Source organism: Scyliorhinus torazame, chromosome 20, assembly GCF_047496885.1.
Source record: "Scyliorhinus torazame isolate Kashiwa2021f chromosome 20, sScyTor2.1, whole genome shotgun sequence".
Lineage (NCBI taxonomy): Eukaryota > Metazoa > Chordata > Chondrichthyes > Carcharhiniformes > Scyliorhinidae > Scyliorhinus > Scyliorhinus torazame.
The window spans coordinates 19627891-19649270 of NC_092726.1; the positions used below are offsets into that span (position 1 = coordinate 19627891).

The window sequence follows — 21380 nt, forward strand, 5'->3', positions numbered from 1 at the left end:
CGGGGACGTGCTGACCATTCAGCCTCCATACTCCGAATCATACCCAGACGATAAACAGACCGGCGATACAGACGACCGGGAAGCCTTCCACGTTGCGGTCATCGCCAGGAACAGGGTGTCTCCAAGCAGGACCCACCAGCCGATGCCAGTGAACAGTATCAATCCGGGTAATGAATGGTGTGCCACCGTAACGGTCAACCAATCACCAATCACATTCCGTCTGGACACTGGTGCCTCCGCCAACCTGATAGCATGGTCAGCCTTCTACGCCTTGAAGGTCAGACCACCAATTCGGCCATCCCGTTGTAAGATGGTCGACTATAACGGAAACGTTATCCCGGCCAAGGGATCCTGCCAGCTCCAGGTGATGCACAATGCGTATAAGGCCACACTGTCCTTCGAGATTGTTGGTTCATCAAAGGACTTCCTGCTAGGTGCACAGGCGTGCAAGGTTCTCCACCTCGTTCAGCGGGTACACGCTCTGTCTCCAGAAGGCACGTCAGACTTCCTGGATGCTGAATTTAGGGCACAGCTCCACTCGCTCCTCGCCCACAACCAGGAGGCATTCGAAGGCATGGGCACACTGCCCGATACCTACAGAATACGGCTCAAACCGGATGCCACCCCGGTCATTCATGCACCTCGTAGAGTCCCAGCACCACTCAGAGACCGCCTCAAGCAGCAGCTGCGGGATCTCCAGGACCAAGGAGTGCTATCCCGGGTCACGGAGCCCACGCCATGGGTCAGCTCCATGGTGTGCGTTAAAAAGCCCTCTGGCGAACTCCGGATCTGCATCGACCTGAAAGACCTGAACAACAACATCATGAGGGAACACTACCCCATAGCCAAACGGGAGGAGATCACGAGCGAAATGGCCCGGGCTAAAATTTTCACAAAGCTTGATGCCTCAAATGGTTTTTGGCAGATCCAACTGGATCAGTCCAGCCGAAAGCTGTGCATCTTCAACACTCCTTTCGACAGGTTCTGCTATAACAGAATGTCGTTTGGCATCATCTCGGCATCCGAGGTATTCCACAGAATCATGGAACAGATGATGGAGGGCATCGAAGGGGTGCGCATCTATGTTGACGACATCATCATCTGGTCCACCACACCACAGGAGCACATCAGTCGTCTCCAGCGTGTCTTCGCGCGGATACGGGAACACGGCCTGCGCCTCAACCGAGCAAAGTGTTCCTTTGGCCAAACTGAGCTAAAGTTTCTGGGGGACCATATATCCCGGTCGGGAGTGCGCCCAGATGCAGACAAAGTGAGCGCCATTACAGCCATGCCGCAGCCGGCAGACAAGAAGGCAGTGCTACACTTTCTAGGCATGGTCAACTTGCCTCCCACACAACGGCTCTTCGCCACCTAGTTAAGACGTCCATAGAGTTCCAGTGGCTGCCCGCACACCAGAAGGAATGGGAGGAGCTCAAAATTAAGCTCACCACAGCCCCGGTATTGACGTTCTTCAACACCTCTCGGGATACGAAGATCTCGACTGATGCCAGCCAGTCCAGCATTGGGGCGGTACTCCTGCAACAGGACGACACTGCATCATGGGCCCCGGTCGCCTATGCCTCGCGAGCCATGACCCACACAGAACAGCGCTATGTGCATATCGAAAAGGAGTGCCTGGGTTTGTTGACCAGAATAGATAAGTTCCACGATTATGTGTATGGTCTGCCCCAGTTTACCGTGGAAACCGACCATCGTCCCCTGGTCAGCATCATACATAAAGACCTGAACGAGATGACCCCCTCGCCTCCAGTGCATCCTGCTCAAGCTCCGGAGGTACGACTTCCAACTGGTCTACACCCAGGGTAAGGACCTCATCATTGCGGATGCCCTATCCAGAGCAGTAAGCACACCGCCCAAGTGGCCTTCACATCAGCCAATCTGCCAGCTGACGATTCAAGTCTGGCCCGTATTCGCCGGGAGACTGCGGCTGACCCCCTTCTACAACGTGTGATGCGCCACATGATGGGAGAGTGGCTCAAAGGACAGTGCCCACAATTCTACAATGTCCAGGACGACTTGGCCGTCATTGACGGTGTCCTCCTAAAGCTGGACCGGATTGTGATTCCACACAGCATGCACAAGCTGGTCCTCGACCAACTGCACGAAGGCCATCTCGGGATTGAGAAGTGCAGATGGAGGGCCCGAGAAGCTGTATACTGGCCGGCATCAGCGATGACATTGCCAACATGGTGCTCAACTGCCCCACCGACCAAAGGTTTCAGCCGGCACAACCCCCCGAGACGCTTCAGCCCCATGAGTTGGTGACGTCCCCCTGGGCGAAGGTGGGTGTGGACCTCTTTCATGCGCTTGGCAGGGACTTCGTAATCATCATAGATTACTTTTCAAATTATTCAGAGGTCATACGCCTGCACGATTTAACATCGTCCGCTGTCACAAGGGCCTGCAAAGACACCTTCGCTCGACATGGCATTCCGATTACTGTCATGTCGGACAATGGGCCCAGTTTTGCAAGCCAAGAATGGTCTTCATTTGCTGCTTTGTATGGCTTCACACACGTGACGTCCAGCCCTTTGCATCCCCAGTCAAATGGCAAGGTGGAAAAGGGCGTTCATATCATCAAACGGCTCCTCTGCAAGGCTGCTGATGCCGGATCGGATTTATGCTTAGCCCTGCTGGCCTATCGCTCGGCCCCACTAGCCACTGGCCTCTCACCAGCCCAGCTGTTGATGGGTCGCGCCCTCAGGACCACTGTGCCATCCATTCTTGTCCCTACACTCGACCACATTCCAGTACTGCAAAGGATGCGACAGCAGCGTGCTCAGCAGAAGGTGGCACACGACACTCGGGCAACTGATCTTCCTGCCTTGGTGCCTGGAGACAACGTCCGCATCCACCTACCGGAGGGTGGCTGGTCGGCAACTGCCGAAGTTCTCCGACGCGTGGTTCCCCGCTCGTTCCTGGTTCGCATGCCTGATGGCTCCATTCACCGGCGCAATCGCTGGTCTCTTCGCCTGCTTCCGCGCTCGCTACGTGATCATACGCCGGTGCCACGCCCTCCTGTTGTTCCTGATGTTGAATTCGTGGAGCTTCCTGCCACCATGCCCATTCCTCTGCTGCCTGTGGCCAGGCCCATTCCTCCGCCGGTGGTTCCTGACCCACCCTTGAGGCGGTCAACCCGAATTCGTCGCCCACCGACTAGACTGGACTTATGAGCCTGTTTGAACATTGGACTCACTAAATGTTTTATGCCACTATATTAATAAGTTTCTCTTTTGTCGTTACAGGAGTTCATTTTTGATGCTTGATGTTTACACTTGCTTTGTTAATGGTACAACCTTGTTGCTATGTTGCACCTGACACCTTCCTATGTATATGGTTTTGCCTCATGTACATGTTGTAGATATTGCACACACACACATTCAGCTGCACTCAGTACACATCTATATTTATTACCACATAGGCACATATTCTTTTAAAAAAAGGGGGGATGTCATGATATTCAGATAAACACCATGGTGCAAACACACATACACACTGATGGACAGATCAACGGACCAATCAATACACACGTAACATCACAGCCAATCACAAGCAAGAGCAGACACACTATAAAACGGGGAACACGACACTTCCGATTCATTCCAGCAGGAGACAGCTCAGGGCACAGAGCTCACAGCAAGCCACTCAGACATTCACCATGTGCTGAGTGCCTCTCCAAAGTAGTGTTAGGGCTGGGTCCACAGGTTAGAGGGTAATGAACGAACCACAGTAACCAGTTTACAAATGTTAATATTGTTAGTAATAAAACTGAGTTGTACCTTCCGCAACCATGTTGGTTCGTCTGTGTAGCAGATCACCCAATACGACAATCCCCTTCTCCCATTTCCGAAAATTTCCATCCCACTTCCCTGGCTCAAACTGTGGTTCCCCCGAATCGGCATTTAGTCAAATGTAATAATAATAATCTTTATTAGTGTCACAAGTAGGCTTACATTAACACTGCAACAAAGTTACTGTGAAATGTTGCTTGATGTCAAGGGCAGTCATTCTAACACCTGAGTTCAGCTCTTTTGTCCATGTTTGGATCAAGGTTGTAATCGGGTCAGGAGTTGAGAGCCCTTGGTGAAACCCAACCTGAGATGAGCAGGTTACTATTGTCGAAGTGTCACTTGACAGCACTGCCAATGACCCCTCCATCACTTTGCTGATGATTGAGAGTAGGCTGATTGTGTGGTAATTGGCTGCATTGGATTTGTCCTGCTCTTTGTTGACAGGACACACTGGCAATTTTTCACATTGTCAGATAGATGCCAGTGCTGTAGCTGTACTGGAACAGCTTGGCCTGGGGCACAGCTCGTTCTGAAGCACGACTTCAGTATTATTGTTGTTCGGGCCCATAATCTTTGCAGTGTACAGTGCCTTCAGCCATTTCTTGATAACAGGTGGAGTGAATCAAATTGGCTAAAGGTTGGCATCTGCAATCCTGGGGATCTCAAGTAGACGCCAAGATGGATCATCTACTCGGCAGTTCTGGTTGAAGATAGTTACACATGTTTTGGCCTCTTTTGCACTGAGGTACTGGGCTTCCCTATCATTAAGGATGTGGATATTTGTGGAGCCTCCTCCTCTGATTAGTTATTTAATTATCCACCAACATTCATGACTTGGGCAGGACTGCAGAGCTTTAATCTGATCCATTAGTTGTGGGATCACTTAGCTCTGTATATCGCAAGTAGGTGTGCAAGTAGTCAGTTCTGTGTTGTAGCTTCGCCATGTTGATACCTCATTTTTTGGTGTACCTGGTGCTGTTCTTGGCATTCCCTCCTGCACTCTTCATTGAACCAAAGTTAATACTGTGGTTTGATGGTATTGGTAAAGTGAAGGACTTGTCAGGCCATAAGGTTTCAGATTGTGGTTTCAAACAACTGTGCTGCTGTTGTTGCTCCACAGCATCTCAGAATGCCCACTTTTCAGCTGCTAGATCTGTTCTGTATCTATCCCATTTAGCACAGTGGTAGTGCCACACAACACTTGGAGGGAAATCCTCAGGGCATCCCCAGTTCACAATATCAGTATAGCACAATGAACAGCACATAATCTTCTGTGGTAGGTATCACACTATGGAATGCACATATCAGATGTCCGGACTGGCGCTTAACAGTAGTGAAGAAAAATTAAGTTGCCGACTTGAGCAAAGCGAAAGGGGTGGGAATTGGACCTTGTTGTGCCAGATTTCCAGTCATAAAACATAGCAACGGGCTATCTCTTTTACTCTAAGGCTGCTGAAATAAATATGTACCTTAAATTGGCTGAGATGAATATTTAGGCATCCTGGTGGTTGCCTAAAGTAGGTGTTAAGCCCCTTTCACAAGTTAATAAGGAGCCTTAAAGAGCCTGTGGTCTCTTCCGAGAAATTGGATTGCCTAGAGTAAAGCAGGCATCAAGACTGGTAGCTTTTTGAAAAACTTTGTGTGGAGCGACATTATCACACCTCCTGTGCAATGGTTTAGGCATAGCTGTCACTTGTTCACAGTTGCTAGTTTGTTTTATTTCAGTTTATTTTTATATTCTCTTTATTCAATGACATGGCTAAACTACATTATTCTACTTTCTTATTAAAAAGGAGAAATGTTGAATCACCAAAGCAACTGAATAACAAACTGAACCACAAGTTCTGGTCAACATGGCAATTTTTGTACAAAACCCATAAAATTATCTTTTCTGAGGACAAAATCCCATCATTTTTGACTAGATTTATTTCATTAAAAGTTTCAGTGGTGGCATTCTCCAACCTAATCTCCATATTGTGACTCTGTCAACAGCCTTGGGAACAGATGAATGACCCCGCTGCTGCTTCCCAGACAAAGGATTCATTGCGGCTGGTGCTGCGGACACAGCAGAGGTCCCTGTTGGCCTGTCCCATTTTTGCCTGCACCGCCACTTCTTTTTCCATCTGACTAAGCACAAGCCTGGCTACATTCTTACTGTCTTCCACAACATCGAACGATTAGCAGGCACAGAAAGCCACTCCTGTGCCTTTGACAATGGGAGCAGGTCAGATTTCTGATTGTCTTTACAGCAGCTTTGGGCAGGAGTATCTCATACAAATATCAGTATTCTTGGACATAGACCATTATTGTTCAACTGTATCCAGACTAATCAGGGTAAGATTCTCAGTTCTTGAATCTAGCGTATTTGAGTGTGTTCGACAGATGACCATCTCCTACTCCAGTTCCTTTGTTTCATCAAATGGCTAAACAAGACATTGCATAAGCATAACTCGCCTAGTTTTACCCTCTTCGGTTCAGACTGCATGCACTTTGCCTTATTAACAAAACAAATGTGAACCTTTTTGTAGATATTACTGCACAAAAGTGACAAATTAGATAAAAGTTAAGACTATTATTTCAAAAGTATAAAAGGACTTAATGGCCTTAGCTTTATGTACTTTTAACAAACCAGCTTTGCTATTAACAATGTCCAATAATCTGCTGAGTTAAATATGGTCAATAGCTGTGTCACATTTTAGTAGAATTAAGAAAATTGTTGGTATTATACTTCAGTGGTTGTGACACACTTTAGGAGAGTTGAAACACACACCAAGGATATCCAGCATTACTTGTAGATTGCAGCTCAACAAAACTATCAGGTATTTTAAAAATATAATTTTGGTCAGCCTAACAAGCAGAGCAATCAGATTGGGAAAAGTTCACATGACAAAGACATTTGTTTTTAAAATCTTTCTATTAATCCAGTGTTATAGCAAATGTTAAAAACGTTAAGGCAGTATTCATAAGACTTCAAACTCCACATTAAACAGTGTAACTGAATTTCAGGTCATCTGCTGAATATTAAAGTGCAGCTTCTAAAGATTACCAGTAAATTCAAGACATGACAGGCAGAAACGTACGGCTCTCAACATGGCAAGCATTTAAATTTTCTGTGGTTTCAGTGAAAGCACCAGTAAAACAGGTTTTAACACTAATTTTCTGTTTCCGACAATGCAAGACAAAACAAACATTATCCTAATAAAAGGCAAGCAAAGCGTACTTACATATTACAAGTCCACAAAAAAGAATTACAAAATGAAGGACTGAAAGGAAGCTGAACCATGTAGAGTCCTGGGTAAATGTGATACCACAACTGAGAGCATAAAGCAGGAAGCAGTGATATGGTTAGTTATTCAGCCTACATACACCTCCCCCACCCCCATCCTAACAGCTGTAGGGGCCATTATCCCTGTCACACAGCGCACGTACATAGTCCAAACAAAAAGTGCTTCTCAGTACGATTAGGCCTGTGTGTGAAAGAAATAAAAAAAGGAATTAAAAAAAACATTCTGTTAATTCCTTGCAGTGCTTATCACTGTGGCCTTATTATCTTTGAAAGTGGTAGTATATTTTCCCTGCCCGGAGTTTGCCTCCCGAAGTGTACATGTTTGCTTTGATTGTGGATCTTTAAAAGCCTCTGAAAAAAGGCGTGTTTAAAGGGCCTGTGAATGTGAAATAGAGGCTCTGCCCTTTTGAAAAAAACTGGTTCCTCCCTGTGGGAACTCCAGTAGGAGTGTTGCTATGAGCGCTGCGCTTAACTGATATTGTGCCGTAGCTACTGACGTGAAGAGGTGAACGACAATCCCTCTTAAAAAAAAGAGCTTCTCAGTGGTCTCTCTGATGTAATCACTGAATGCAGAACAGCTGATGCTAAAGGAATCCACCCAACATGCCTCACACATACGTACAGTCTCGCTGCCAATCACAAACCTTGGCATGTTTTAGCACGCATGGCTTTTCCTACCTTCAAAGATTTCTACATATTATGACGGAAGGGTCGGTGCAATAATGAAGTTCAATACATTTTATTATTTTCATTTGGTTCTATTATGTGTATTACTGGTTGACGAATGATGGTTGACTGCATAACGCTAGGACTCCCTCCAATAACACATCTGTCAAATTAACTCTTTTCCATCCATTATTTCTCCAGTGAATACTTGCTGAGCGGCCATCTCTGGAACATACTGATTATTGGGTGTTCAGTGATCGAGAGCACTTTTCAACATTGCGACCACTCATGAGGCTGTTAAAGATGCATGAATTTTGCATGCTATTCATAACACAAACAATTCACAGTGGCAGATGCGAAGAAACTATTTGCACTTGCCCACCATTGAGTATAGAAGTTAGAAGATGGGAGCAGGAGGAGGCCTTTTGGCACTTCGAGCCTGCTCTGCCATTTATCACGATCATGGATGATCAGCCAACTCAATAGCCTAGTCCTGCTTTCTCCCCATAATCTTTGATCCCATTCGCCCCAAGAGCTATTTCTCACCACCTCTTGAATATATTCAGTGTTTTTGCATCAACTACTTCCTGCGGTGATGAATTCCACAGGCTCACCACTCTTTGGGTGAAGAAATGCTAGCACGGTAGCATTGTGGATAGCACAAATGCTTCACAGCTCCAGGGTCCCAGGTTCGATTCCGGCTTGGGTCACTGTCTGTGCGGAGTCTGCACATCCTCCCCGTGTGTGCGTGGGTTTCCTCCGGGTGCTCCGGTTTCCTCTCACAGTCCAAAGATGTGCGGGTTAGGTGGATTGGCCATGCTAAATTGCCCATAGTGTCCAAAATTGCCCTTAGTGTAGGGTGGGGTTACTGGGTTATGGGGATAGGGTGGAGGTGTGGATCTTGGTTAGGGTGCTCTTTCCAAGAGCCGGTGCAGACTCGATGGGCCGAATGGCCTCCTTCTGCACTGTAAATTCTATGATTCTATGAAATGACTCCTCATCTCTGTCCAAAATGGTTTACCCTGAATCCTCAGACTGTGACCTCTGGTTATGGACACACCCACCATCGGGAACATCTTCCCTGCATCTATCCTTTCTTGTCCTGTTCGAATTTTTTAGTCTCTATGAGATTCCCTCCTCATTCTTCTAAACTCCAGCGAAAATAATCCTAATCTAGTCAATCTCTCCGCATATCCCTGGAATCAGTTTGGTAAACCTTCGCTGCACTCCCTCGAGAGCAAGAACATCCTTCCTCAGAAAAGGAGACCAAAACTCCACACAATATTCTAGATGTGGCCTCACCAAGGCCCTGTATAATTGCAACAATACATCCCTGCTTCTGTACTCGAAACCTCTCGCAATGAAGGCCAACATACCATTAGCCTTATTTACCGCCTGTATCACATACTTTTTTATAATAATCTTTATTGTCACAAGTAGGCTTACATTAACACTGAAATGAAGTTACTGTGAAAAGCCACTAGTCGCCACATTCCGACGCGTGATTGGTTACACAGAGGAAGAATTCAGAATGTCCAAATTACCTAACAGCACATCTTTCAGGACTTGTGGGAGGAAACCGGGGTACCCGGAGGAAACCCACACAGATACAGGAAGAACGTGCAGACTCCACTCAGACAGTGACCCATGCCGGGAATCGAACTTGATAAAAAAATGCAATGAAAATGCCATGCATAAGTCACAGAGTGACACCTCATTGCATTATTTATTGATAGATAGATGAAAACAAAATTTACTAAATTGTTTCTTGTGAAGATGGTGATATTGAAAATCAGAGTTATGAAAAATCTGAAATATTCTGCTTCATTATGGGAAAAAAAATCTATGAAGGACCCATTACTTAGGGAGAAAAAATATTATGTGTATAGAAAATGAAAGAGATCTCAATGCCCTTGCAGACATCAAATTAAAGTTATTGCAACATATTGAGCTGAACTACTGTGGTGATCCTACGACTTTACAATTCATTGGTGCAATCTCAATTAGAAGTCTGATATGTTCTGATTGCCGCAGTATAAATATGACACAGAAGCTTTAGAAAGGACACAGAAGAAACCAACCAGAATGATTGACTGGATGACGGAATTGGGTTAAAGAAGCGATAATGCAAATGGGCTATGTTCTCCCTGAAAATAGGTTAAAAGGTGATATAGAATCATAGAATCCCACAATGCAGAAGGAGGCTATTCAGCCCATCAAAACGGCATGGATCCTCCAAAGGAGGATGTTATACCCCCATAACCCCACCGAACGTTTGGACACTAAGGGGCAATTTACCGTTGCCAGTCCACCTAACCTGCACATCTTTGGACTGTGGGAGGAAACCGGAGCACCCGAAGGAAACACACGCAGACAAAGGGAGAATGTGCAAACTCCACAAAGACGATCACCTAAGGTGGGCACCGACCTCGGGTCCCTGGCGCTGTGAGGAAGCAGTGTTAACCACTGTCCCACCATGACACCCATGATATGACTGCAGTTCATACGATTTTAAAAGGACTAGCTATTTCACCCTCTGCAGAATGGTAAAACCGGAAGACTCAAATGGTGGAGGATGAGGGGCTGTTAGGGCCCAGTGGGGATTGTGAGTAAATATCATAATAATCTGTGACAACAGTATTGCAGCGAGAAAGGGGTCAATCTGTGAAAAAAAAACTCCCAGGGAGGTAACAGAAACAGTTAGTGATAATTAATTCCAACCAATTAGATAGCTCTTTCAGAATTGTACATTTCAGAATAAAATTCTATATGTGAACTGTAATGAATGAAGCATGCTTGAGAGGGAAAATGTGATTTTGAACCTGTGATTCCCAAAGCTCTCCAACCAGTGCTTTTTTTACTCACGTTATTTATAGTTCTGTGCAAATCAATGAACAAGAGATCAGTTTCTGTAATTAATCAGATAATGAAATTGTCATATCAATGAATCCACAACTTTCAGGAAGAAAGAAGGTAAACTGGGTATTTTTTTAACCATCTGGAATGCACTGTTGGAAGAGCGGAGGAGGCATTCAAGAGGGCATTAGATGATTCTTTGAATAGAAACAATGTGTAGGGGTACGGGGGAATGGCACTAAGTCATAATGCTCGTTTGGACAGCCGATGCAGGCATGATGGGCCGAATGGCCTCCATCTACGCTCTCACAATTCTGTGATTCTGTGATCTAGTGTTTTGATTCCAACTGATGTTAGTTCTGGACAAGTCAGATCCCAGAGTGAAACCTGACTTGATAGACTTTTTTTGGAACCATTCAGAGGAGTCTGCTAGTGTACTTTTCACACAAATACGAAAACGTTCTTAAACAAGAAAAATGAACAATATTATACTGGACAAAAAGGTAGGAAATATTTCAATACGAACACCAGTAAATGAGTCAAATCACACAATTTCTACACCCCGGGTACACCTTTACAGATTCATACAAATTAGTAAAGTTAACACAATTTATAATATCTATTTTATGCTCTAAAGTTCACGTGAAGCATTCAGTACATGTAAACTAAGCAGCAGACACCACTGAAACAGATTGTATGGATTTTGTGTCCAATCCCCCCAACACTTACCACATGTGAGCCGAGCGGTCTCACTAAAACTCTGGACATGCTTTAAAAAAAGTCCCATTTTGGGTGTGAATGGGGGTGTTTCTTGGACCCCACAGCTCTGAGAACGACCTCGCTATCAAATGGAACTTTATTTCTTGGGGGGAACGCCCCATCGAGGCCGCACCTAACTCACTTCCTGGTGCAGGAAGAGATCAGGGCACCATTTTAAATGCCGTCCTGATCTCTCAAACCCCACAACGGCCTCCGGGACGCCCCCCCCCCCTCCCCCCCCCGCCCCACCCACCCCAAACCCTCCAAGCCCCAACTTACTGACTAGGGCATCTTCGAGCCCTCCCTCACCCCATCTCTAAGGGCAGGGCACTGCTGGACCGGTCCCTGACACCGGCAACCTGGCACTGCCAGCCTGGCAGCGTCCCTAGCCCAGAGCCTGACCACCCAGGGCTTCCAATTTGCTGGAAGACTGACCCAAGTGTGCTAGACCTGGTCCATGTTTGTGGAAACCAGTGCTAAACGGCGCCGCAGTGAGGAATCCCAGGTGTGGGTGTTCGACCCCGCGTCTTGGGATGGCAGTGATGTTTGACAAGAATGGCTGTAAAATTTGAAGTATTCACTTTTTCAATCCCTGACTCGACTCACAAAAAACACAAACATGTCAATCTGAAGCTATGATTAGAGCACTCTTTCATTGAGAAACAAAATAAACCATAATGTAAGGCCCATCTGCATGTAAAAATAATTTTAAAATTAGTTTAATTAAGGATTACAACTAGTGTAAAGAGCAGAGAGGGTCAAGAATTCCTTGAATGTATTCAGGAAAATGTTCTTCAACAGTATGTCTCCAGTCCAATGAGGAAGACAGCACCGCTAGACCTGGTTTATGGAAATGAGTTGGGTCAAGTAGATCAAGTATCGGTAGGAAAACATTTTGGGGCAATAATCATTGTAACATAAGGTTTAGGCTATAGGAAAGGATTAAGGACTGTCCAAAGGAGCCGGAGATTTAAAAGCATGGGAGAGGAGCCGGAGATTTAAAAACGGGAGAGGAGCTGGAGATTTAAAAGCGGGAGAGGAGCCGGAGATTTAAAAGCGGGAGAGGAGCCGGAGATTTAAAAGCGCAGGAGAAGAGCCATCTCCTCTAACCCAAGGAATTGAGTGAATATCAGGTAAGCTCTTTCTTTCTTTCTTTTTCTTGTTTTATCCGCAAGTTATCTAGAGGGGATGGCAGGGAAGGAAGTGCAATGTTCCTCCTGCAGAATGTTTGAGGTGAGGGACACTGTCAGTGACCCTGTGGGAAGTGCACCCATCTCCAGCTCCTCAAAAACCGCATTAGGGAACTGGAGCTGGATGAACTTCGGATCATTCCAGAGGCAGAGGTGGTCTTAGTTAGAAGTAATTACTCTGAAGAATGAAGATAGATGGGTGACGGTGAGAGGGGCTGGGAGGAAGCAGTCAGTACAGGGATCTCCTGTGATCGTTCCCCTTAGTAACAAGTATACTGCTTTGGATACTGGTGGGGGGACGATTTACCAGGGGTAAGCCATGGGGTACAGGTCTCTGGCACAGAGTCTGTCCCTGTTGCTCAGAAGGGAATGGGAGAGAGGAGTAGAGCATTAGTCATTGGGGACTCCATAGTTAGGGGGACAGATAGGAGATTCTGTGGGAAGGAGAGAGACTCGCGGTTGGTGTGTTGCCTCCCAGGTGCCAGGGTCCGTGATGTCACGGATCGTGTTTTCGGGATCCTTAAGGGGGAGGAGGAGCAGCCCCAAGTCGTGGTCCACATAGGCACCAACGGCATAGGTAGGAAAAGGGATGGGGATGTAGGATAGGTATTCAGGGAGCTAGGGTGGAATCAGAGCTAGAACAAACAGAGTTATTATCTCTGGGTTGTTACCCGTGCCACGTGCTAGCGAGACGAGGGATAGGGAGAGAGAACAGTTGAACACGTGGCTACAGGGATGGTGCAGGAGGGAGGGATTTAGATACCTGGATAATTGGGGCTCATTCTGGGGTAGGTGGGACCTCTACAAACGGGATGTTCTACACCTAAACCCGAGGGGTACCAACATACTGGGGGGGAAATTTGCTCATGCTCTTCGGGAAGGTTTAAACTAATTCAGCAGGGGGATTGGAACCTGAATTGTAGCTCCAGTGTACAGGAGGTTGAGAGTAGTGAGGTCATGAGTAAGGTTTCAAGGTCGCAGGAGTGTACCGGCAGGCAGGAAGGTGGTTTGAAGTGTGTCTACTTCAACGCCAGGAGCATCTGGAATAAGGTGGGTGAACTTGCAGCATGGGTTGGTACCTGGGACTTCAATGTTTTGGCCATTTCAGAGACATGGATAGAGCAGGGACAGGAATGGTTGTTGCAGGTTCCGGGGTTTAGATGTTTCAGTAAGCTCAGGGAAGGTGATAAAAGAGGGGGAGGTGCGGTATTGTTAGTCAAGGACAGTATTACGGAAGACTTCAGACGGAGTTTGACCTGCTGACCACAGGAAAGGCAGAGGCACAGTGGAGGAAGGCACAGGGGATGAGATATGAGTATGCGGAAAAGGCGAGCCGGCTGCTGGCCCACCAACAGAAGGTATTCTGAGACAGGATCTACAAGCATTTAGAGAGGCAAGGACTGATTCGGGGCAGTCAGCATGGCTTTGTGCGTGGAAAATCATGTCTCACAAATTTGATTGAGTTTTTTGAGGGGGTGACCAAGAAGGTAGATGAGGGCAGTGCAGTAGACATTGTCTACATGGACTTTAGCAAAGCCTTTGACAAGGTACCGCATGGTAGGTTGTTGCAGAAGGTTAAAGCTCACGGGATCCAGGGTGAGGTTGCCAATTGGATTCAAAATTGGCTGGACGACAGAAGGCAGAGGGTGGTTGTAGAGGGTTGTTTTTCAAACTGGAGGCCTGTGACCAGTGGTGTGCCTCAGGGATCGGTGCTGGGTCCACTGTTATTTGTGATTTATATTAATGATTTGGATGAGAATTTAGGAGGCATGGTTAGTAAGTTTGCAGATGACACCAAGATTGGTGGCACAGTGGATAGTGAAGAAGGTTATCTAGGATTGCAACGGGATCTTGATCAATTAGGCCAGTGGGCCGACGAATGGCAGATGGAGTTTAATTTAGATAAATGTGAGGTGATGCATTTTGGCAGATCGAATCAGGCCAGGACCTACTCAGTTAATGGTATGGTGTTGGGGAGAGTTATAGAACAAAGAGATCTAGGAGTACAGGTTCATAGTTCCTTGAAGGTGGAGTCGCAGGAGGACAGGGTGGTGAAGAAGGCATTCGGCATGCTTGGTTTCATTGGTCAGAACATTGAATACAGGAGTTGGGACGTCTTGTTGAAGTTGTACAAGACATTGGTACGGTCACACTTGGAATACTGTGTGCAGTTCTGGTCACCCTATTATAGAAAGGATATTATTAAACTAGAAAGAGTGCAGAAAAGATTTACTAGGATGTTGCCGGGACTTGATGGTTTGAGTTATAAGGAGAGGCTGGATAGACTGGGACTTTTTTCCCTGGAGCGTAGGAGGCTTAGGGGTGATCTTATAGAGGTCTATAAAATAATGAGGGGCATAGATAAGGTAGATAGTCAACATCTTTTCCCAAAGGTAGGGGAGTCTAAAACTAGAGGGCATAGGTTTAAGGTGAGAGGGGAGAGATTCAGAAGGGCCCAGAGGGGCAATTTCTTCACTCAGAGGGTAGTGAGTGTCTGGAATGGGCTGCCAGAGGTAGTAGTAGAGGCGGGTACAATTGTGTCTTTTAAAAAGCATTTAGATAGTTACATGGGTAAGATGGGTATAGAGGGTTATGGGCCAAGTGCGGGCAACTGGGACTAGCTTAATGGTAAAAACTGGGCGGCATGGACTGGTTGGGCCGAAGGGCCTGTTTCCATGCTGTAAACTTCTATGATTCTATGATAACTTTGCAAGAGGATAGCGGCAAGAGAGATTGGGGGAGTTAGGGATGAAACGGGAACTACGGAGCAGAGAGCAGGGAAGGTAAATGAGGTGTTTAAGACCTTCTATGAGAGGCTATATAAGTCCCAACCCCCGGAGGGAAAAGAGGGAATGCTACATTTTCTGGACCAACTAAGGTTCCCGAGGGTGGAGGAGCAGGAGGTGGCAGGTCTGGAGGCGCCAATTGAGGTGGATGAGGTGACTAAAGGACTGGGGAACATGCAAGCAGAGAAGGCCCCGGGACCAGACGGGTTCCCGGTGGAATTCTACAGGAAATATGTGGACCTGTTGGCCCCGCTGCTGGCGAGAACCTTTAACAAGGCCAGAGAAGGGGGGATACTACCCCCGACAATGTCGGAGGTGACGATATCACTAATCCTGAAGCGGGAAAAAGATCCGCTGCAATGCGGGTCATATAGGCCTATCTCACTCCTAAATGTAGACGCCAAGCTGCTGACAAAAGTGCTGACGACGAGGGTAGAGGATTGTGTCCCGGGGTGGTGCATGAAGACCAGACAGGGTTTGTAAAGGGGAGACAACTGAATGTCAACGTTCGACGGCTGCTGGGGGTGATAATGATGCCCCCAGCGGAGGGGGAGGCAGAGATAGTGTGGCAATGGATGCGGAGAAGGCATTCGATAGGGTAGAGTGGGAGTATTTATGGGAGGTGTTGAGGAGGTTTGGGTTCGTGGAGGGGTTTGTCAGATGGGTCAGACTCCTATATGGGGCCCCAGTGGCAAGTGTAGTCACAAACCGGCAAAGATCGGAGTATTTTCGGCTACACAGGGGAACAAGGCAGGGGTGCCCTGGCAGTGGCAATTGAACCACTGGCCATAGCGTTGAGAGACTCTAAGAAATGGAGGGGGGTGGTTAGAGGGGGAGAGGAGCATCGAGTGTCACTCTACGCAGATGACTTACTGCTATATGTTGCGAACCCTGTAGAGGGGATGACAGAGGTTATGCAGATATTGAGGGAGTTTGGAGATTTTCCGGGATACAGGCTAAATATGGGGAAGAGCGAGCTTTTTGTAATACACCCCGGGGACCAGGGAAGAGGAATAGACGCCCTGTCGTTAAGGAGAGTGGAAAGGAGCTTCCGTTATTTGGGGATCCAGGTAGCTAGGAGCTGGGGAGCTCGACACAGACTTAATCTGACGTGGCTGGTGGAGCAGATGGAGGAGGATTTCAAGAGGTGGGATATGCTGCCGCTCTCAGTGGCGGGCAGAGTGCAGACGGTAAAAATGCTGGTTCTCCCGAGGTTTCTTTTTGTGTTTCAATGTCTCCCCTTTCTGATCACAAAGGCCTTTTTCAAGAAAATAGACAGGAGCATTATGAGCTTTGTGTGGGCAGGGAAGACCCCGAGGGTAAAGAGGGGGTTCCTGCAGCGTAGCAGGGACAGAGAGGGACTGGTGTTGCCGAGCCTGGACAACTACTACTGGGCCGCCAATGTGGCAATGGTTTGTAAGTGGATGAGGGAGGGAGAGGGGGCGGCGTGGAAGAGGCTGGAGATGGCGTCCTGTAAAGGAACGAGCATAAAGGCGCTGGTGACAGCGCCGCTGCCGCTCTCCCCGAAAAGGTATACCACAAACCCAGTGGTGGTGGCAACCTTAAGGATCTGGGGGCAGTGGAGGCGACGCAGGTGGGTGACGGGTGCCTCGGTGTGGTCACCGATCAGGAATAACCACAGGTTTGTCCCAGGAAGGATGGACGGAGGGTTCCAGAGCTGGCAACGAGCAGGAATTAGGAAACTGAGGGATCTGTTTAGAGACGGGACGTTTGCGAGCCTGGGAGCGCTGGAGGAAAAGTATGAGTTGCCCCCGGGGAATATCTTTAGATATATGCAAGTGAGGGCGTTTACGAGGCAACAGGTGAGGGAATTTCCGCTGCTCCCGACACAGGGGATCCAGGATGGAGTGATTTCGGGGGTATGTGTCAGGGAGGGCAAAGTGTCCGAAATAAATCAGGAGATGAGAGACGAGGGGGAGGCGCTGGTAGAGAAGCTGAAGGGAAAATGGGAAGAAGAGCCGGGGGAGGAGATTGAGGAGGGGCTGTGGGCTGATGCCCTAAGTAGGGTAAATTCCTCGTCCTCATGTGCCAGGCTTAGCCTGATACAATTTAAGGTTCTACACAGAACACATATGACGGGAGCAAGACTGAGCAGGTTCTTCGGAGTGGAGGACAGGTGTGGGAGGTGCTTGGGAAGCCCGGCGAGCCATACACACATGTTTTGGTCGTGTCCGGCACTGGATGTGTCCTGGAGGGGAGTTGCAAAGGTGATCTCAAAGGTGGTGAAGGTCCGGGTCAAGCCAGGCTGGGGGTTAGCTATATTTGGGGTAGCGGAAGAGCCGGGAGTGCAGGAGGCGAAAGAGGCCGTTATTCTGGCCTTTGCGTCCCTGATAGCCCGGCGAAGGATCCTACTTATGTGGAAGGAAGCGAAACCCCCCGGCGTGGAGGCCTGGATAAACGATATGGCAGGGTTCATAAAACTGGAACGAATGAAATTTGCGCTGAGAGGATCGGCTCAGGGGTTCTCCAGGCGGTGGCAATAGATCGACAGCAGCAGCAGCCCAGGGGAGGGGGGTGGGGGGGGGGGGGGGGGGGGGGAGGGAAAGGGGGGGAGCACTATTTTTTGTTACTTTGTTAGTTCACCATATTATTTAAATAATGTTATTCATCAGTTACTGTACTATTTTTATGTTGATTTGTAAAATGGGAAAATTCTGTTTGAGGACTCGTTTACTGAGGTAGTATGGGCTGAGATTCGAAACAGAAAAGGAGGGGTCACCCTGTTGGGAGTTTTCTATAGGCCTCTGAAAAGTTCCAGAGATGAAGAGGAAAAGATTGCAAAGAAGATTCTGGATAGGAGTAGTTGTTATGGGGGACTTTAACTTTCAAAATATTGACTGGAAATGCTATAGTTCGAGTACTTTCGATGGGTCAGTTTTTATCCAATGTGGAGTCCGAGGAGATAGGAGAGGCGCGAAATGAATATTTTTCGTCAGTACTCACAGAGGAAGAAGACAATGTTGTTGAGGAGAATACTGAGATACAGGCTACTAGACTAGATGGGATTGAGGTTCGTAAGGCGGAGATATTAGCAATTCTGGAAAGTGTGAAAATAGATACGTCCCCTGGGCCGGATGGGATTTATTCTAAGATTCTCTGGGAAGCTAGGGAGGAGATTGCAGAGCCTTTGGCTTTGGTCTTGATGTCGCCATTGTCTACAGGAGTAGTGCCAGAAGACTGTAGGATAGCAAATGTTGTCCCCTTGTTCAAGAAGGGGAGTAGAGACAACCCCGCTAACTATCGACCAGTGAGCCTTACTTCTGTTGTGGTCAAAGTCTTGGAAAAGATTATAAGAGATAGGATTTATAATCATCTACAAAGGAATAATTTGATTAGGGATAGTCAACAAGGTTTTGTGAAGGGTAGGTCGTGCCTCACAAACCTTATTAAATTCTTTGAGAAGGTGACCAAACAGGTGGACGAGGGTAAAGCAGTTGATGTGGTGTATATGGATTTCAGTAAAGTGTTTGATAAGGTTCCCCATGGTAGGCTACTGCAGAAAATACGGAGGCATGGGATTGAGGGTGATTTAGCGGTTTAGATCAGAAATTGGCTAGCTGTAAGAAGACAGAGGGTGGTGGTTGATGGGAAATGTTCAGCCTGGAGTTCAGGTACTAATGGTGTACCACAAGGATCTGTTTTGGAGCCACTGCTGTTTGTTATTTTTAGAAATGACCTGGAGGAAGGCATAGAGGGATGGGTGAGTAAATTTGCAGATGACACTAAAGTCGGTGGATTTGTGGACAGTGCGGAAGGATGTTGCAGATTACAGAGGGACATAGATAAGGTGCAGAGCTGGGCTTAGAAGTGGCAAATGGAGTTTAATGCAGAAAAGTGTGAGGTGATTCATTTTGGAAGGAGTAACAGGAATATTGAGTACTGGACTAAATGTAAGATTCTTGGCAGTGTGGATGAGCATAGAGATCTCGGTGTCCATGTACATAGATCCCTGAAAGTTGCCACCCAGGTTGATAGGGTTGTTAAGAAGGCGTACGGTGTGTTAGCTTTTATTGGTAGAGGTATTGAGTTTCGGAGCCATGAGGTCATGTTGCAGCTGTTCAAAACTCTGGTGCGGCCGCATTTGGAGTATTGCGTGCAGTTCTGGTCGCCGCATTATAGGAAGGATGTGGAAGCATTGGAAAGGGTGCAGAGGAGATTTACCAGAATGTCGCCTGACATGGAGGGAAGATCTTATGAGGGAAGGCTGAGGGACTTGAGGCTGTTTTCGTTAGAGAGAAGAATGTTAAGAGGTGACTGAATATAGGCATGATGATCAGAGGATTAGATAGGGTGGACAGTGAGAGCCTTTTTCCTCGGATGGTGATGGCTAGCACGAGGGGACATAGCTTTAAATTGAGGGGAGATAGAAAGAGGACAGATGTCAGAGATAAGTTCTTTACTCAGAGAGTAGCAGGGGCGTGGAATGCCCTGCCTGCAACAGTAGTGGACTCGCCAACACTAAGGACATTCAAATGGTCATTGGATAGACATATGGACAATAAGGGAATAGTGTAGATGGGCTTTAGATTGGTTTCACAGGTCGATGGAACATTGAGGGCCTATACTGCGCTGTATTGTTCTATTGTTCTATAAAGGAAGAAAAATTAACTGAAGGAAATCTAACTTCAGGTTGGCAGGAAAAATAGTAGCTGATCAATGGGCTACCTTCCAAGAAGAGCTAATTAGATACTGATGGAAGAGGACTTGAGAATTGCAAACATGATACTTTAGTTCACAGCAACATGAATGGTATTCGCCATTAACAGGATGCTGCCGCCAAACCAAAAAGCTTTCTGCTGTCACATAAAGGAACAGTGTGGCATATGAATTTCAGTGCCAGTATGATGCTAGTTTCTAGGCTGTCTGTTCTAAAGACTGATGGATCGTATCAAACATGTTCCTTCTGCTATTTGCAACAGGCAAGGTACTGGCCGTACTCAACCAGCCCGTGCTCTCAAAACACGAGATGTGATTGGGAAATTGGACAACATTTGCAAAATAATCCTCTCTGCTAAAAGTTAACGCTGACAACCAATTTAAGTTGGAATCACAGTTTGGTGCATTTGCATGTACTACATAGATTAATGCACGGGACCCTGTTCTTTTCAGATTGCATCTGTTTCAGCAAAATAAAATGTGATAGCCATTCGCTGGTTCATTCCTCAGGGCATTGCCATGACCAGAGTCAAGTTGCCTGATTTAAATTTGCAAACGATGCAAACTGTCAGTCACCATTAACTTGTGCATTCTCCATGGCAACATCTCTATCCATCAGAGTCCACTTGCCAACCAATCAGCACTCTCGTCTCATATAATATAAAGTTGTAGTTTTCCCCGACATTGGTATTCTGAGGACAGTTTAAATCCAAGCCAGAAGCCTCATGCCACAGTGCACATCTCAATGGTATCAAATTTAATTCTACTTAATAAATACTTCGTTGATCTTGTTTGCAGTTTTCTCTGAACAGTTAAACAGTTGCAAAATTATACAAAAAGCCTTTGGTTACGTTGACCCGTAACTTCCTGTAGGATTCAAGACTTTAGTCACTGGTGCGCCTGAAATGGCATAATAACCCAGGAGTGCGGGTGTGCAGACATGCGAACTGGAAGCGCATGGCATTCAAACTTCCAGTCGGCTTTTTTTTTCTTCAAAATTGAAGCCCAGTGCTGTGCTGAAGCTGTTGAATGAAAAATCCAGCGACAGGCCTAACTTGGTCTACTTACCTGGATTTTGTGTGTCTTTACACCATTCTATTTGCGCTTTTATTTTTCAGTCCAGCAGAAGCAGGGGATATCAGGAGACTTTTCTGGTCGATTAATGTTTTATATTATGAACATTTAGTGGTTATAAATATGTTTAAAATGGAGTTTGGAGTCACGAAAGGTGAAATCATGATTTATTTTTAACTTTGGTTTGTCATGAGGAATTAGTGCCATTCAAGGAACTATAATGGATAGAATGCGGTGATCACTTGCTAACAAGTATGATTCCGAAGATACTCCA

At 46.7% G+C, this 21380-nt stretch overlaps 1 protein-coding gene and 1 long non-coding RNA gene across 6 annotated transcripts in view; one reads left to right on the plus strand and one right to left on the minus strand.

Moving 5' to 3' along the window:
* Nucleotides 1-21380, minus strand: part of LOC140396939 (methylcytosine dioxygenase tet3-like) — a 532260-nt gene that overhangs the window by 192116 nt on the left and 318764 nt on the right. Inside the window, exon 1 of one of the 5 annotated variants that reach the window (XM_072485886.1) lies at nucleotides 7037-7422. The exons of the other annotated variants lie outside the window; for them this stretch is intronic. The gene's annotated coding sequence lies outside the window, so the exon portion shown is untranslated. Of the gene's footprint in view, nucleotides 1-7036; nucleotides 7423-21380 lie in introns of those variants that run through there. 5 annotated transcript variants of the gene reach the window in all.
* LOC140396941 (uncharacterized) overlaps nucleotides 5924-21380 on the plus strand; it is a 392184-nt gene continuing 376727 nt past the window's right edge. The window contains exon 1 of the long non-coding RNA XR_011936653.1: nucleotides 5924-6146. This is a non-coding gene — a long non-coding RNA (uncharacterized lncRNA). The remainder of the gene's footprint in view (nucleotides 6147-21380) is intronic.